The sequence below is a fragment of the Natator depressus genome, chromosome 8, assembly GCF_965152275.1.
Source record: "Natator depressus isolate rNatDep1 chromosome 8, rNatDep2.hap1, whole genome shotgun sequence".
NCBI lineage: Eukaryota > Metazoa > Chordata > Testudines > Cheloniidae > Natator > Natator depressus.
The window spans coordinates 22,670,475-22,687,657 of NC_134241.1; the positions used below are offsets into that span (position 1 = coordinate 22,670,475).

At 42.7% G+C, this 17,183-nt stretch overlaps 1 long non-coding RNA gene across 1 annotated transcript in view; it reads left to right on the forward strand.

The window, feature by feature from the left end:
- Positions 1–532: 532 nt before the first annotated feature.
- LOC141992774 (uncharacterized) overlaps positions 533–17,183 on the forward strand; it is a 168,547-nt gene continuing 151,896 nt past the window's right edge. The window contains exon 1 of the long non-coding RNA XR_012640647.1: positions 533–769. This is a non-coding gene — a long non-coding RNA (uncharacterized LOC141992774). The remainder of the gene's footprint in view (positions 770–17,183) is intronic.

The following is a 17,183-nucleotide window of genomic DNA, read 5'->3' on the forward strand; positions in this document are numbered from 1 at the left end:
CTTGACAGAGGCTGAGAGAAACTCCGCACTGACCTCATCAGGTCGATACCTGTCATATTTTTCTTCATGCAAAGTAACTGAATGAATTGGACTGTGTTTTTAGCATTCAAAGGGACATACAGAGGAAGGGGACGGGTTGCCTGTCAAATAGGAAGCTCCAGGAAAAAAAACAAAACAGAACAAAACTAGTGAGCCACTCACTTTTGGAGCTAATTGTTTATAAATCAAATGGAATTTTGGGGCCAGCCAATGGCCTAATGATTATGCTCTGCTGCACTGTGCTGTGTAACACTTGTGTTTAATTTATATCCTGTTCTCTCATTCCCTGGGCTGATAGGAGTGAGGAGTGCCAAAAAAGCAGGTCAATTAAGTTAACAGTTCAGAAGAGGGTGAAAAGAGGGAAGGCTGTAATATCCCCGGAAACTCAATAGTGCAACCTCTGGCCCATGAAGAAGCAGCATTTACAAAAACTGGGCAAACTGGTTTGGATAAAGTAAGAACAACCTGAAGCTCTGCCAGAACAGAACAGAAAGGGAACATTTCCTGAGGCTGAAATCAGTTTTTGTTTAACTAGTTTTAAATAATTCATTCCCCCTGCATCCTGAGCTTTGGGCTGGGACCAGAGGGAAAACCAACAAAACACCATGAGAGATGTAATTCTCTCAGCTTATTTGGCCTGACTGAGGTTCTGGCCTCAGTGTTGGGGATCTCACAAACAGGCACATTCTTGAGAGATTTCCAGCCGGATCTAGTGACCACAGAAGTCTGGGTAAGTGCAGAGTAGCTTCAGCTTTTTTTTTTTTTTTAATGGAACCTCTGAACATCTTGAGGCTCACCCATTGTAAATTATAACAGATTATAACAGAGACCATTGATCGCTTTGGCTGGAAGGAAGATGGCTTTAACTTTGAATCTAAGGGCATTCTTATATTCTTTATTCACTGGCAGCCCTGCCTGGGATACACCAGAGTGACACAGTGCATAGTTTTATTGGTGGCCCCTGGAACGGTCCCTGCAGCCAAGACAGACCACACCCCAGTAACGTGGCCCTGCTGAGCCAGGCAATGAAGTGTTTTTTTTCTGACACCAGAGGAGGGTTCCAAGTCAGTTAAGGAATGCACTCTATCTGGGAAGTAATCATACGCAGCTAAGCCTCATTAGGTGCAGGACCTTAAAAAGAGATTAGTCTATGCACAGGATTAAAATGGAGTTGCTGTCTACAAGGCAAAACACAGTGTTCTTGAGACAGGAGAGCTGTGCTGGTCAGGTGGATTTGTGTTTACAGAAGATTGGTTTTTGTTTTGATAGGAATTGAGGCCCCAGAAATATTGGTGCCCAAAAGATCTGAAGTGGAGCTCACTGGATTGATGGGGATAAGTCATAGGAACAGTAGATTCTGTAGTGATGAACATGTTAACATTCATGGATAGAGGGGTGGTAGTTCTCTGTCTGTTCCCCAAGGTCTCCAGGGTCAGATGAGGAGGGGCAGTGAAGCAGTAGGTGCAAGGCTCCTCTCCACTCTGCCAATGTACTGGACAGTGGAGTTCACTGGCTGCGTAGTGAGCAGTAACTTGAACCCCATGCCCAGAAGCTCTACATTCCCAGGGGTTCTGGGAGACTTTCTGCCTTCTGGATGCAGAGTAGCTCCAGATGCTCCTAGTAGACTGTGATATTCATCACCTCCCCAACTGGGACCATGCTTGCAGACACAGTTGAGTCCATAGTGCCTTGCTCCTATGCAAAGAGGTACTGTGTTTTTGAAACCTCTTTATAAAGCCCTGTGAGACCTTGTCTTCACAAGGAAAAAGGTGTGTTCCTAACTCCAGTGAGCCTAAGGCCTGGCCTTCATCTGTACCAAAAAGAAAAAGACAGAATTCTTAACTCCTGTAAGCTTACTCTAGTTAAGAACACAACCTTTTCCTCAAGAAGACAAGGTTTCACAGAGCTTTATAAAGCATATTTAGGTCCACTTGTTATGTGCATGCCATAACAAATATTAATCAAACTGGACTTTGTGTATACATCTGTGTGGGCAGGTATGAGTGTATGTGCATCTATATGTGTGTGTTCATAGGTATGTTTTGTAATCAAGCCAAATCCTGAGAAGTAGGTGCATGCGAACAACTGGATCCACCAGCCAAAAAAGCTCCAGGCCTTTCAGTGTCATTTTTCGTATCCTGTCACTAACTTTATCACAAGCATCCAACTGAGTTGGGGACAGGATGGGTGAATATTTTAATATTCAACTGCCTTCTAAAGAGCATCCTCCGTGAGAAGGGTCATGATAAATAAAGCCTGTCCAGCAGTCAAATTAAATTATGTTTGTGAAACTTTCCTTGCTAAAGTCTTAGAGGAGATGAGGGCCTGCAATTCACTCAGGCTTCAGTCTGAGTTGTGGGTGCTCAGCTCAAAACCTGAGGGGTGCCGATATCGCGTGTTGTCCAGTATGTATAACACTGACAGACCCCGGTTGTTGGCTGGTGGGATTGAACCTGGGGCCTCTGGAGCTTAGTGCATGAGCCTCTACTCCATGAGCTAAAAGCCAACTGGCTGTTAGCTAAGGCTGTAGAGCAGACTCCTCTCTGTCTCTGTCTCTCGCTGGTGTTTGTGCCACTAGATAGAACAGAACACCACACTCAGAAGGTGTGTGGGTTACATGCACATCGGGCATTTTGAATGGTATCTTCTCTTCAACACTAATGGTTCAAACGCTACATTTTGTTTTAGGCAAATCAGACTCCCTCCCTATTCTGGAGGAACTTGTAACATTCATGAAAAGTATGAGCCAGACAGTCCAGATGAGTGACATTCTCTGTTTATTCACAGACTATGCATAGCGCAGACAGGCTTCTTCCTCCTCACCCTCCCCATTTCTCACCGACATGTCTCAAACCTGAGGTAGTTCCCTCTCTAGTCCAGTCAACGCTGGGCCTCTCTGCTAGCTCTGGCAATAACCCAACAAGAAGCATAAACTAGGGGTCAAATTGAGGCTGTGGTGGTACATCCTCTTGCACTCCTACTGAAAACTTTTTGGCACAGTACTGAGAGTGGTTTTCCTCTGTCTGCACCAGCACTTAAACCACTGTTGGCACTAGTGACCGCTTGTCGATAAAGGGTACTCCAAGTGACTGTGTAGACAAGGTTTCTGAGAATGGAAGCAGAAGAGCTGCTATAGGACAGCAGAGGATACCGGAAATTCCCCCTATGGCTGCAGAACACAGCACTCTGTGCAATGAACTGTCACCCAGGGAGACTGTATTGGCTTCCTATCGTATCTGCAGAAACTGTAACAGCAAATGAGGTAACTTAGCTACAGTGTCTTCTAGTGGGAAGAAAGGGGAATACCCGCCTCCTGTGGTGTCTGTCAAGTTAGGGATGGACAAAAAAAGTCCCCATTTAGTGTTCACATCATCCTGCATATTACCACAGCTGCAGTTACATTATCCATAGCAGTAATTCTGTTGGGGGAGAAGAAGCGAGCATGCTCAGTACAAGTGTGTGCGGATGTATGAATGTGATAAGCCTGTTGGAGAAGGGCTTGTGCTTTCCTTTGAGTCTGCACAGCACTCAGCACTTGGGGGACTACAAGAAACCAATTGTCATCTTCATCAATGATGACAGAGTTTTATTTAGAAAGATTTCGGTATGATTAGATTGCTCTGCTGCAATGAAACTTCATGGTCAAAGAGGATCCTTGAAATGAAACTTGTGTGGGGAACATCCTACTCATTGAGAGATGCAGAAACAACCTGACATCTTGAGGTTCACCCATATGAGTGGTTTGCGCAATATGAGTACATAGTGATGGTGGTGATCAGGGGACCTGGATATTTGTTCAAACTCAAAAGCAAATGTTAATCTGAGCATGTTTGGGACACAATTGCTTTCTGTAAACATTCAAGAGCCCAAGTCGTAAGCTCTAACATATACCAAAAGTGAATTTCAAACTGTATATCCAGTTGTAAAAATCTCCACTGAAAATTCCTGCTGTGAGGGTTAGTGACATAATTAATACAAAATGATTTTAAAAGGAGAATAACACTACCTAACATACAATATGAAATTTACAGTGTGTTGGTTAGCTATATAAATCTGATTGAGTTGTTTCTGCAAGATTGCATGATTTATATATGTCATAAATATAAAGGGAAGGATAAACACCTTTAAAATCCCTCCTGGCCAGAGGAAAAACCCTTTCACCTGTAAAGGGTTAAGAAGCTAGGATAACCTCGCTGGCACCTGACCAAAATGACCAATGAGGAGACCAGATACTTTCAAAGCTGGAGTGGGGGAGAAACAAAGGGTCTGGGTTTTTCTGTGTGATGCTTTTGCCGGGGATAGAACAGGAATGGAGTCTTAGAACTTAGTAAGTAATCTAGCTAGATATACGTTAGATTATGATTTCTTTAAATGGCTGAGGAAATAAGCTGTGCTGAATGGAATGGATATTCCTGTCTTTGTGTCTTTTTGTAACTTAAGGTTTTGCCTAGAGGGATTCTCTATGTTGTGAATCTAATTACCCTGTAAGGTATTTACCATCCTGATTTTACAGAGGTGATTCTTTTTACTTTTTTTTCTATTAAAATTCTTCTTTTAAGAAACTGAATCCTTTTTCATTGTTCTTAAGATCCAAGGGTTTGGGTCTGTGGTCACCTATGCAAATTGGTGAGGATTTTTATCAAACCTTCCCCAGGAAGGGGGGTGCAAGGTTTTGGTGAGGATTTTGGGGGGCAAGACGTTTCCAAACGGGCTCTTTCCGAATAAAATAAAACCGGTTAGACGTTTGGTGGTGGCAGTGAAAGTCCAAGGGCAAAAGGTAAAATAGTTTGTACCTTGGTGAAGTTTTAACCTAAGCTGGTAAAAGTAAGCTTAGGAGGTTTTCATGCAGGTCCCCACATCTGTACCCTAGAGTTCAGAGTGGGGAAGGAACCTTGACAATATAACTAACCAAAATAGTATGATGTTTGAATTGCACATTCAGTTGTAACATTGACAATTATAAATCAGAGAACAGAAACAATATCACAACTCACACAATTAACAAATACAGTGTGAATTGCAAATTCTGAGCATTCACAATTCAAAATTTATGAACCATCAGAAGATTGAGCATTATTTCATGAATAAATTAAATGAATTGTTTTTAATAGCAAATACAGTTAAGAATATCATAGAGTGTATGCAAACAATAAAAAAGTGAAATTTGCCAGATAAATTATTTTTGTTGAATTATCTGTTTGGGCATTAGTAGAGTACCGCTGTGTGAAATGATGTGAAATCGGTAATGCTGGTGGACATATTATTAAGATTCTTGGAAAAGAGCAAGAGGCATTAATTATTCAGAACCTAAATTCTTTACTGTGCAACTTTTTTTTTTTTGAGATCATATTGGCTGGTCCACTGTGACTGACCCACAATCTTTCAATACAATTGGGAAAAGAAGCAGCTTGAATGTTAAAATAGCTTTATTCCTTTGGAATCTTGGAGGGGTAATTTAGAACCGTATCCATTCTATCCCTTTAATGAGATGGAAGTTCAGTTCTGATATGCTGTTCAACTTTCAAGTTCATGATGTTTAAGATCATCATCTTTCTGCATCTCCTGTTCATCACCTAATCCTAAAAGATATCAGGATAAGGAAAAGGCAACATCATGTTGTTATTACAAAACTGTATATCTTATTGTTTCTCCATACCTATGGTCCATAATGTTGAGAATTATTATTTGTTCTTGATCTTGGCAAGATAGACCTGTTTCTCAAATTTATGTCACTCAAGGATGTACAATTCGATCTTTCTACTGCAAAACTTTAGCCATGACTATTGTTTCAGAGAAAGTTATTAAGAACAAGGTCCAGCACATCCTGGAAGTTTGGAGGCCAAGGGCTGAAGTGATGACCAGTTAAAAGCAGGGCTGGATTTCCAATTAGGCACAGCAGGCATGTGCCTTGGGGTGTCGGAGTTCTAGGGGTGCCTTACATCTCTAAAACTGTGTGAAACATGAAAGTCAGCTGTAGGTGGGAGGTGGGGAGGGTGTGGCACTGAAAATGCTGTACCTAGGAGCATGTATGGTATAAATATGGCCCTTGTTAAAAGGTGTCACATGGAAATCTTCAGTCAATTTGTTGCTTTAAATTATGATGCCTCAGTTACAACGGCAACATAGCCACTAGAGGGAGATATAAGACAAGGAGAGGGAGAAATTCTGTTGGCCCTGCAAACTCAGCAGCTACTGCCTCTTCCCATGACATGAGAAAAATCTCAAATTTTAGTGCCAATGTTTATTTAAACAGGGCAAATGGAGACACATCTTACATTATAGTTGTGTGTTCCAGTTTCCCACGGGTTCTAATGCTAAGTGTATAACAAATTCTAAAACCACCTTTATTTTATTCTTTAAACTGGCACTGACATATTGCTTGGCTGTACTTTAGTTGAATGCATCATACACTGTTTGAATTAAATGATCTTAAAAGAAGATCTGTGATCTTGGTCTAAGAAGAAGAGCTTGGAATTGAAAAGAATAGGGAATCTCTTGTGGGCTTATGTGTATTCAAGTGTAAATGAAAAGAGTGAATATTTTTTAACACTACTTCATCACAGTGTAGGTGTATGTTATAATTATTTATTATTTGTAGTGCGGTAGCACCGAGGGACTCCAGTCACAGATCAAGGACCTATTACTAGGCACTGTACCAGCATAACAAAAAAGACAGTCTTGTATGTGTGTTCCCATGCTGATTTGTTAAACAGACACACTTTTTTAAAGGTAATGTTTGGCAAAGTTTCTTATAGCCTTTCAAGGTGAACGAGCCCTATAAACAATTGCTAATAATTTACTTTTAACGGGCCCAAGTCATGCATGCAAAAAATCCCACTGAAGACAATGGGATTTGTGCATCCATTTTACAGGGTGAAATTTGGCCCTATGTTTGTGAAAAGGGAGGTTTTAATAAAAGTCATGAGAGTTACAGATAGAAAAAAGCACCCCTTAGGGCCTAATCAAATGTTCATTGAACCTAGGAGGAGCCTTTCCATTGATTTCAACAGGTAATGCAGCAGGCCTTAATTCTTTCTACCCATACCCCAAAGCCACAGCAGGACTGTCCATTTTACAGTCTCAAGTACCTTGTCCAGTCCACTTACAAATCACTCAAGCAATGGGATTTTTACTAGTTCCCCCAGGATAGATATTGCCTCACTGACTCATATACAGGAAATAATTTTTGAATGAAATACAACTGTTATACTCTCAGGACTCTATATGGAAACTATCACTAAGTAATCGTTGTGTTTTACTGTAGACCTGAAAATATTTGCTGTGAATTAATTTGTTCAACATTTGCTGATTTGCACCTAGTGTGCAAAGCAGGGGATTAAAATTTCCATCAGCAGCCTCCCCACTTCACTTCCTTTTCTCCTGGCCAGATAAGCAAAAAGGTGCTGAACCAGGAAGCGGCCAGGTTCTGTTTGGGTGTGGGAGCTGCATGGCAGCAGGGAGCTGGAGAGAAGCCCCAGGAACTGTGGGCAGAGCTGCATGTGGAACAGGCTGTGACTGCCGGGACATGCAGTTGGGTGCAGGTCTGTGTGGGACTTATCAGGGAGCAGCGTTAACTGGGCAGGGATCCATCACAGAAGGACCACACTGAGAGACACTATCTGAGCTTGGTCTAAAGCCCACAAGCTCCTGTTTGCTGGAACAGAGACTGGACTGGAGAGGGCACCCCAGGCACTAGGCTTGAAGAGTCCTAACTCTCGATTGGACTGCACCCCAGGAGCCCAAACAAAAGCCACTATAACTCAGTATGAACTGGAACTGTTTAAGCCTCTGTACCTAGGGTATCCGCAACCTTCCCCTTTCCTACCATCACTAATAAAACACCCTTTCACTTAGTCCATGTATCTGAGTGGTGACTGGGAAACACAAGGCCTAGCACCTACAGTGCTTGCCTCCGTACACCTGGCACATTATTGGCACCCTCGGGTTTGGGTGTACTGGGGAGGCTTAACAATTACTCATGTCAATGTAAATTTATTTACAGAGGTTTCTTCTATCAACAGGCCAAGAGTAGCATTCAGTGGCAGGAGCCAACTAAGCATGAATGTGAGTACTGTAAGTGGCCAGCCTCTCTTGGGTTCACACAGGCACGAAAACACAAAGTTTCATACTATGTGGAGATAATATAAGGCAACAGGAAAAAATAATCTGCACTTGCAATTGGAGATTATTAAGATGCACTGAGGATCTTTCCTGTCTTTGCACCTTATTGCTCTTTTCCGAAAGAGCGTAACTCAAGAAACAGATGTGGTATGTAACTCCAAATGTAGGCACAGATTCTTGTCTAAGGGCAAGGAGCTCACTGTGAAACTAAGGAGTTGGAGCTAACTGCTCTAAGGCTGCTCTAAGTTACACTGGCTGCCAATAGCCACACAAGATTGATACTGAAGCAAAGGGAAGCCCCAGTTATTCCCTGTGTACTGGCATAGGGCAGTCAACTAACCCTACACTATTGGAAGATCCCTACGCATTGGAGCGATGCAACTGTGGCCAGCTATGCTTGCTTGAGGGTTGCTTTGCACAGGCAGGAGTATGGAAAATGTCTGCATTGGCAGCCCAGGATCTGGCCCGTAAACTCCAAAAGGCCTGCTCTTTATCACCATTCATATTAGATCTATTCTCTTTGGCGTGTGATTTGATGATAACCTACATTGTGAGCCAAATGCTGCAGTCAGTGGGAGTTTTGCCTGGGTAAGGATGGAGTGTTTGGTCTATAGGACTAATTGCTCTAGATCATGCAGACCTCTCAGGAATGCACTGCTTATTTGTAGTGGCAGGAAGTAACAGCTTTCTTTGAATAAAAAATTGGAATGGCTTGGTATTTTCACAACCTCTGCGATGCACGTAGTGTTCTCTGATTTCAAATTCATGCTTGGAAAACAACAGCCAATTTCTTGTAATCTTCTTCAAACCTTGAACTGTACACACACTGATTTAGTTTTCTATCCAGTAAATCCAAAGAAAATTCTAGTGCTTGGGCCTCTGGGAGATCTGGTATGTGAAAGGTGTCCAAGATTTGCTGCTGCCTATAACCAGCACCATTTTGTCTAACAGCTGACAGTTTACTGTATCCGTTATAGAGCTCCTTTCCAGCCAGAACACTTTTCTGTGTGACTGAGACTCTTCAGCCTCTTTATAAGACCATCCTGGGGAGCAAAGCATTTAAAAATCATACTAAAAAAAGGAGGTGTATGGCAAGGGTGATATAATTTGGAAATGTGGTGCAGCTGGGAGCCAATGAGTTGTAGCTTTTGTGTGGGTGAGTGAGAGGAGAGAGAAGAAAAAGAGAGTATTGTATCAAGGGCTTGTAAAGATTGGTTTTAACCAATGTTAGCCTATACCAGTGGTTCCCAAACTTGTTCTGCCGCTTGTGCAGGGAAAGCCCCTACTGGGCCGGGCCGGTTTGTTTACCTGCCGTGTCCACAGGTTTGGCTGATCACGGCTCCCAGTAGCTGCGGTTCGCTGCTCTAGGCCAACGGGAGGTGCTGGAAGTGGCGCGGGCCAAGGGACGTACTGGGTTTTGCTTTCATTAATGTAATCATCCATGTCTATGCAGCACCTTTAGATCTTATCAGGATTTGGATCTTTGTAACTGCATGCAAGGCTTTTTTTCCCACTTCTTCTCTAAACAAACAAAAAAAAGAAAAGAAAAACTGCTTAACTTATATGTTGTATTGGACTCTGTCTCCCTACAACTTCCCCTTTTTCAAGTTTCGAACTGATCTATCAGTCTGTCTCATCTTTGTTATGCAAATATTTCACTGTTGTTGAATCAGTGGGATTGTTTTCCTTTTAATTTCACAACTGTAGCACAGACCTGTTGCAAAATTACCAGGGCTTATGGGGAAAACTGTTGGATAAGAAAATTAAATGTTAGAGCTGAACTCCTATGGCGCCAGAATTGGAGAACCTTTCTGAATACATGAAACATAAAAGTATAAAGGAGATGAAAGGGTTTAGAGACTCCCACAGGAAAACTAAAAAACTGTCAAGACAAACTCACTGTATTTGAAAACCCAGCTATTTCCTACCGGACTCAACAGTGTGGTGGACATATTGGTGGGAATGGCGCAGCGTGTGATGGTGTGAAAGAACCACAGAAACTGTGCCAAATTCTGCACTCATCAGGGCCAATGCAGGCAACATTGCCAGACCTGCAGCTGCAGAACAGCCTTAAGTCATGAGGGCTGATACTAGTGTGATGCTTACTGTGTGGGCACTCTGGTAGAGAAAGAACAGGCAGGGCTTCATGTTGACTGAGTCCTTTGGTGATAACAGCTTATGCCTCCGGGGGAATCAGGATGTCCATCCTTTTAACTACAGCTTTGGAGGGGGCACATCACAGGTTCCAACCTCCTCCTATGTAACAGAAAGTCTCCAGCCACTATCCCTTTAATTTTTTTTCACACCACGTCCAGACACCTTAGTAGATCCCCCCCCCGCCACCCCGCCATCCCCAAAGTGAGCATTTCATAGGCTGAAACTGGCTCCGCATATCCAATGTCCAATGAGCACTAGCTCCTCGTGATCCTCTTATCAAACACCTCTAACCCTCCTGCTGGCTTTAGCTCTGTGACTCCTGGGGAAGAGGGTATTACAGTGTCTACTTTAAATGGATATATAATAGAAATAGATAGAAAATGGGATGCCCTTTCTCCAACTACTGAAAAAATGAGGGGCAACAATAAATCAAATTGAAAATGGATTTTTTCCAATGTTCTATACAATAGAATGAGCAGCTATTCAATATCTTGTTATATCCTCATTGTCTAATGGCCTCATGCCTTATTACTGCACACTATTCAAACCCTGTACTGAACACAGATTTATTAATTTCCTTGTGGTCTTTTCTGTGATGCTCACCACTGTAGTATCGGATTGATTGATGTCTCTGTCGCTCTTGTTCTTTCTCAAATTTCATGAAGCGTGAAATTATGATTCTCCCCCTTTGTGTTGGAAGATTACACTAGGTATGTTTAAAATCACAAAAGAAAGTTATTTTTATTCGAGGCTGAATCATCAGCTGTGTCAAGCTTGGTGCAGCTGGTGGGGGGGGGGGCTAAACTGGATTGGAGCCACCTGATCCTGGGGCTGGGTGGGGGCCAATTCAGTTTCTGGCCCAAGTCAGAAAAACCATGGAGATGCTGTCACATACAGCGGCTGCAATGGTCCATAGGCACTGTGCCAACATACTAGGATAACCAAAGTGCATTGTGCTTTGCCTCCACCCCATCCTGCCCCTGATGTGCCTTCTACCCGTCCTGTACAATGGATGCAAGGGTGCAAATGATGCAAAGCAAGCATGGCGGAATTCTCAGTTGCCTATTTAGGGCCACTTAAGATCCCTTGGAGCACAAAGGGAGCTTTGTGGGAACCAAGAATCTGGCTGGTTATTGTGGGGAGCTGTTCTGCAGCTGGGTGTTTGTGGAGGAGTGTTATCTGTAAGAGCTGAGGAATGGATTTGGGAAAAGAAGATTCTCTTTTTTTATCTCATCAATTATAGCACCTCTCCTTGCCCTGCCTCCCTTCTCTATGACCTCCTTCCATCATTTAATGAAGCATTTCACAGCATTCTATGAAATTGCCAGTGCTCTTTCTTCATGTAAAACAAATAAGATGAAATGGTTAAAATTCATGTACTTGATTTTCAAAGTTTACATTGTGTAAATGCTTTATAAATAATGAGCAAATATACAGATCACTGATATTTTACTACAGCAGCAAGTTTTTTTTAAGTTAAATGCGTGCTTATGTTCTTTGCTGAATAGGGAGGGATTTAAAAACATGCTTTAAGTTAAGCATGTGCTTAAGTGCTTTGCTGAATCAGGGCCCCTCTGTACAGTGGTCAGCTAACATTGCAACGCAAGCTAGCAGATTGCATGGACTCCTGATAAAGTGCTCGCTGGGTAAAGAGGTCTCCTAGGATATTCTTTTTTTAAGTATGTCTACACAGCCAGCAGCAATGAGCCTTCCCGCCTGGGTCAACAGACTTGGGCTTGCAGGGATCATGCTACTGCACTAAAAAGAACTGTTTAAACATTGCACCTTTGTCTGGACCTTGGGCTTTGAAGCCTAAGGAGGAGAGTGGGCTTCAGAGCCCAACCTGCAACTTCAAAGCACTATCTTAGTCTACACGGGCCCTGCAAGCCCAAATCTATCGATCTATCACTGCGATGGGCTGATGTAAACATACCTTTTGAGTCCAGTCAAGTTTTCATGTCAGCTCCCTTCATTAGATTTTCCTAGCAGACAACAGTTCTCTTAACATATTAGGAGTGAAAAAGTTCCTCTCCACAACCTGTTTATGGCTGATGAGATACTGATAAGATTTGATTGTAAATGGCCCATTTATTTCAACCCTAAAGATAAACCTTAAGACCTGGTGTTACAGGAAAGATGTTCTGCCTATACACTGGCAGGTAATGTCTGATCTTGCAGCCCTACCGCATGTCAGTAATCGTGTCAGTTACTGAAACAAATAGTCCCATTGCATGATACACTCCTGCTTGTGCGAGCAAGGCTTAGCAGCCAGATCAAATATTGTGGGATGTGGCCCTTTGGAAAACACTGAATGTGAAGTGGTAGGTGTTGAAAGGAGGAACTGTAGCAAGTCCTAATTCACTGCACATTTGAACAAGGGCCAAAGCAATTAAAGTAATTTCTAGCTAAGTATTTTAATATACTGAATGGGGAAATAATAGTGAATAAATGAACCAATTTTTAGCGGTGGGAAGGCTAATTTCCACACCCTTATTCTCCTGGATTAGGGAACTGACAGAGGAGAGAAAGCAATTTCTGAAGTGCTTCTGTCTGTCATGCTTCAGAAGTAGCATGCCCTTCCTCCTCTTATCCCTGGGATGGGGGATACAGTTTCCAATGAATAAAAGAGAGAAAAGCACAGAAATTGCTCCCTGTTCTTGCAATACAGAATGAACATTTCAATAGGATCGTATTTTATACAAGGAAGTATAAACTGCTATGTATCGTGTCAAAATTTGCCACTGGGAGCAAAATCTGACAAGGATGCATTTTTGGATACAACTATCCTGTCCAGCCCCTTGCCTTCACATATGCCCTCAACCACCTTCCCTGCTCTCCTGGTATAGGGAGACATCCACCTGTATTGCAGTTATTTAGCCTCATAGCCTGCCTTTTCTCTGAAAGTAGTGATGGTGGCAATCATGGCATCCCGGGTGACTCAAGGCCCCTTTGCCAGCCAGCCTGTCTGCTACCAGCAGAGAGCGTCTGCCTCTTTGGGGCAGCAGAGAAAGTCTGTCTGATAATGGCCTACATTTTTTCCCTCTCTGCAAGGCTCCTGGCTCCCAGGCCCTTAAAGATATAGCGGTGGGATTTTCTCCCAAGTACCTAGAACTGCTTCCTCTCTTTCCACATCCCATTTAGGTCCTTAGTTTGGACCTTTCAAATCCTTGAAAGGCCATGCCATGCGGTGGGGTGGGCTGACTACAAGGCACTACTGCCTTTAATGGCCGGACTACCAGTCACGGGGACAAACAGAATTATAAACATTAGTTTCCCTGTAAAATAAAAGGATTCTTGTGCATTGGCATCCTGTGAAACTTCAGCATCTGGTAACTGCTAACTGCTCAAGGGTAGGAAGAAATTTCCCCCATGGTCAATTTATTTCATACTTATCCTTTATGGAATTTCTTGCTTCTAGTACTGGCTACTGCCAGAGACAGGATACTGGACTAGATGAACCATGCTATGGCAGTTCCTATATTCCTAATTTCTCTTGTGTCTATTTGAAAAGTTGTATCACTATATGAAAGCAAAGAGTAGAAGCAGAAGCTTGGGAACATGCCTTTGTTTTCTGCTTTAAATATATTTCCAGATATTGCACAATGACCTTTACAAGATGGAGGGGATGGGAGGGAGGGAGACAAAACAGAGAGGGGCTCAAGACCAAGAATTCAGCTCCAGATCTGATTTTGAATACACCCTTCCTCCCAAAGGAGTGTTCAGACTGCAGGGTAGGTTCAGGCCCATTTACATTATGAAGGCTCTTCTCCAATCTGATCACTGAGGCTCTCTGCCATTTTGAAAATATATTGAAAACTATACGTGCATATTGTATCCAAGTACTGAAAAAATAACTTCTGATACTTTGAGATACATGAACAAGCAGTTTTTGTTCTCACAGGTGCCCAAGCAACTAATTCTGGTCCTCCCACAGAGGTAGGGGAAGGCCTTTAAGTGATAGCATTAGATTAAATTACACTTGGGAACAGCTTTCAGCCCATATCTTTGCTGATCTCCAGTGCTTCCCTCTCCCAAACTCCTCCGCCCTGGTCATCATCCCACAGGAAAAGCAGACAGTTTCCATATCATATCATGAGCCATAGGGCTAAACACCAAAGCAGTGTCCCAAAACCAGCACAGCTATGACAGAATGTGTACCCCAATTTGCTCTCAGATGTATGCATTGCAATAATAATCTTGCCTTCGCAGGATGGGGTGATGATATGCCTGATTGGTTGAGAGCTCTAAATAGTGTTTGCTACTGTAGCTTATTGATGACGTGCACTTGACTTGGATTGCTGCCTACAATGGGCCTGATCCAAGCCCACCACATCAATGGAAAGACTCCTACTTATTTCAGAGAGCTTTGAATCTGCCCCATTATTCATCTGCCAGACGTCTTGGGTTTGCATTCTCCATGGCTTTACCTTTGGTTATGTGTGTCTTTTCACAGTCTTGTGTAGCAGAGGCCAGATTTTCAAAGGTATTTAGGTATCTGCCTAAAGATACAGATAGGTGCTTAATAAGATTTTTTTTCTTGTTAATTACTTTTAAAAATGCTCTTCTTCCATTTAATGCCTTTGAATCACTCCTATCTTCATTGTGTCTTGTGCAGTTCAACACATCTGTCTTATGTCCTTTTTATTCTAGGAGCACTGGCTCCCTGCGTTTCTCCAGCATTAGAACATAGTCCATAACTAAGGCCAAAAAGGGAACTGTTCCTTTAAAGCTCTCTCTACACTGCAGTAGGCAGTTGAAGGTCAATATTTTCCCAGACTTCTACCTCCAAAACAATAAGTTGTGCATGTTTACATGTAAGTGTAGTTTCATCCCTACAGATCTCTGCCATATCACACCCTGTATATTTTAGGACTTCAGTAAGACAACTGCAGTAAATAAAATTAGCTAAGATGCGAATTCCCTACAGAGTTTCACACTTAGAAAAAATTCTCCCACTGCCTGCAGATGCTCTGTGATGTATTTCTGCTATCCCCTACTATTCTAGTTTTCTGGAAAACAAACTCTGTTTAATTAGGCAAATGCTATCATAGCCTTTAGCACAGTAGTCTGGATAAACTCAATACTCAAAAATGGCTGCAGTGGGTAATTTATTTCAAGGTCTATTAATCATTTCAGAGGAAAGAGAAAAATAGAGAGATGCACACAATATTCAAGCCAGCTTAACCAGCCATGGAGCTTCACTTCTGCAGAAGAAGATCCTTGAATGGCATAGAGCTGATGTAATGGCTCACACACCACTAACCTCCCGGCAGCAGGCCTAAAGAATAAAGATGAAAGAGGGTGTGGTTGCATGTGCCTGCACCCCCACTGCTTTAATAGTCCCTTCGCATGTGATGAAATTTAGAAGAGTTTATGGGCTGCTTTAAGTTATGCAGGGTGACCAGCCCAGCACACAGCCAGCCCAGGATCATGGGAGTGCAAATGTGGCTTTAAGTCCCTCTTCAGAGTTGCATTGTGTACTCTTCAACCAGAGCTAAGGAGTGGAGCCAATCAGGGCCGGATTAAGGCAACTGACACTAATGGCTCCTGCCTAGAGTGCTGGCTCCTGGGTTATGTGTTTGCATCAGAATCTCAGTTTTGTGTGAACTGCCCCAGTCACTCACTGTGCTGGGGCTCTCTCTTCAAGGACCCTGTGAGTGGCTGGAAGAGAAGAGTGCAGAAGGCCCAGCACATCCAGCCCAGAAGAGACACCTTAAGTTCTGGGGTAAGTACTGGGGGTCTTCCTGCTGACACCCTAGCCTCTCTTGGGTTGGTAGAAGAGATGCCTGATGCTGCTCTTCCTGCTTCTAAGGGAGGGGTACCCATTCTGCTGCCCCTGCTCTATGAGGGAAGGGCTTCCCCCTGCTATGATCACTCCAAAAGGAGGATGAGGCCATGACATTGGGCGGAGCCATGTCATGGTGTGCCAAGGACTCTCTATTACCTTAATCCAGCCCTGGAGCCATTATACATCTCTATTTGTTTATTTTGACTGGTATTGTGTCAAATCACATACATTTAACAAAACATATAGGGTGACCAGATGTCCTGATTTTATAGGGACAGACACAATATTTGGGGCTTTTTCTTATATAGATGCCTATTACTCCCTACCCCCGTCCCGATTTTTCACACTTGCTGTCTAGTCACCCTAAAAACATATGAATGAAATCTTTCAGCAGCCATACTGTCCAGACACCAGCACAGCCTGCTTTCTGGCTTCCCTTCCTGAATCCACCGCCCCCTCTATCATGAGTGTGCAGTGCCAGGTATATTATGGATATGCTGGGAAACATTTGCATATGTGTTGGGATGCAGTCAAGTCCTACTGCAGGCAAAACTCCCACAATGGGATTTCTTAGTTTCTTTTAACAAGCTCTCCTGAAATTGGGCTGTAATTAATGCAGTACTTCCATTGAAAGGGCCGTTTTAAGGTTATTACTTCCATTTACAGAACTAGGCCTTAAAAAATTGTAATTTATTTGCAATGAGGAGAACTCCCAAAAGAAGTTTTGCTCAAGAAAGCCTACACTGCAGCAAATAGCTGAGAGTGCTGCTGAATGCATAATATCGCATGTGGGTGTTAATTAGGAATTTCTTGACCTTTAGGGTGATTTTCACTTAATAAAAAAATCTTCAGTAAGAAATTGAAGGTCTAGGGAAATGGTCCATATTGGATTGCTATTAAGACTCTCTTCCTCTCATTTGTCTCTCAGTAATCTCAGAGGAGAGCAGCAATCAGACACGTTACCTCATTTTCACATCCCAGCAATTTACTTCCTGAATAAGAAGCAAATACTATAACCAGAATGTTTCAGCTCTTCTGTAATCATCACCAGAATTCCAACAAACCCATGAAAGCCCGC